This window comes from Perognathus longimembris, chromosome 25 (assembly GCF_023159225.1).
Source record: "Perognathus longimembris pacificus isolate PPM17 chromosome 25, ASM2315922v1, whole genome shotgun sequence".
Lineage (NCBI taxonomy): Eukaryota > Metazoa > Chordata > Mammalia > Rodentia > Heteromyidae > Perognathus > Perognathus longimembris.
In genome coordinates this window covers 19,694,188-19,696,072 of record NC_063185.1, presented here as the reverse complement: position 1 = coordinate 19,696,072, position 1,885 = coordinate 19,694,188, and positions in this window count along the sequence as shown.

Below are 1,885 nucleotides of genomic sequence, written 5' to 3'. Positions count from 1 at the left end.
GCTGGGCTTCCTGGGCCATGGGCGGTGACCTCTCGCTGTGGGAAGAGCCAAGAGCGGGCTCTGCCAGCAGACTTGGCAGGTACCATGCGTGCCCCCCGACCCGTGCACACACCTGCTGCTTCGTCTACTTGAGGGGGACCCTCTGGGTGTTCGCTGTGGCAGGCAGGGTGGGGGCCGCTGGACTAGGTGAGCCATTTCTGCTCTGCGGTGGTAAGATCTTCCCACGGGGCATGTGTATCCCAGTTCCCAAGGCCCCAGAGGCACCCATGTTCACTGGGAGACAGGATTCTGCAAGAGAGGCAGGGGCTCCCCATTCTACTGATGACCAAACCAAGGCCCAAAGGGTTGAGGGAACTTTCCCCAGGTAGCTGTACAATTAACCCACGGTAGAGCCAGGACTGGTCCCCAAAGGAGCTTTGTGTGTGTGTGTAGGGGGGGGGCCCATGTGAGAAGAACAGGTGCAAAGCGGTGAGGATTTGGGGCACAGAAGAAGGGGCAGCTGCCTATTGGGGGTAAGTGGGTTTGGAGGCTCCTAGAACTCCCAGCTTTGGACTTGGAATCAGGTTTAAATCTAGTTTCTGCTGGAAAACCTACTGGCAGGACTGGGTACGTAGCGCTCTGTGCCTCAGTTTATCGGATCCAGGCGGGTGGAGTTTCCTGAGCGCGTCCCAGGTGTGGTCCCGGGGGCCTCTGAGGGCCCCCAGCTCTCGCCTGGAGCTGACCCCATGAACGCTGGCTGCTCTGTGCCGGATGTTTGGAAACAAGATGTTGGCTCATTTGGGGGGGGGGCGGCTGAGAAGTGCTGGTTGGGGAGATGGCCTGGGAGGGGTGCTTTGGCAGTTTGTGGGGACTGAAGAGTGATGGTAACTAAGCCCTCGGGGGTGATCTCTGCAGTTTAAGGGCCTGTGAACAACAGAACAAAATAGAATCTGGAACGAAGTTTTCAGAATCCTCTCAACTGCTGCCAAGCCTGGGTAGGTCTTGTGAGCCTGGCCGAGCTGGCTTCGTCTCCCACTCCCTTCCGAGACAAGGGCCACGGCCTTGGGCGCGAGCATCTACCTCGAGCCACGGCGTTCCAGTGGGGCAGGCCTGTCTTCCCACGGAGGCCCTGGCTCTCGCTCCTGCGCTCCTCACTCTGAGCCCAGCCAACTGGAGAAGCAACGGGGCAGGAGAGAAGGTGGGCCCAGGGGGCAGCTCTACGGAAGGGGAGTACTGACCCCATCGTCCCCCAGGACCCAAGCGGAGGGAAAAACACACTCAGCTTCCTGACTCTTCTCACAGAAAAGCAGCATCCACTCCCTGCCTGCCTCCAGCGTGCAGGGACTCTGCTGGGCTCTGAAACCCCTCCGGTGACGGGGCGGAGGTTCCTCAGCCTGGTGGGTTCTCGAGGATCTGGCCTCGTTGTGCCTGCACTCGCAGCGCCTTGGTCCTTCCCACGGGAAACTCACTCCGGCCACACCCCGGTCTTGCACACCCAGGCTACATGCACAGACAAAGATGGCATCGTGGGGTACGGTATGTGCCGTCCAGATCTGCTGGGTTGAATCACACTTTGGTCATCTTTTTTTTTTTTTTTAAAGCACAATAAAATGAAAGACACAGCCAAGCACGGCTATGAAAACACAACTTACACAACTGAAATAAGTTCTTGTCGCTGTACATCTGTCTTGAGTCATGCTTACAGGAGCTTACCCTATTTTCAAAAGGAACCAACGGAAGCCATGTGCTGCTCTCTGACTGGAAGTGAACCACCCCGGGTGTGCCAGCCTTTACCTCCCGGTTTGTACCCCTAGGAGTGCACGCAGAAATTGGCTTACCGCGGAGAACAAAGTCACTACCAAGGGAGTCTAGAACGGCAACCCAACTGACCAAGGCAACACATCAT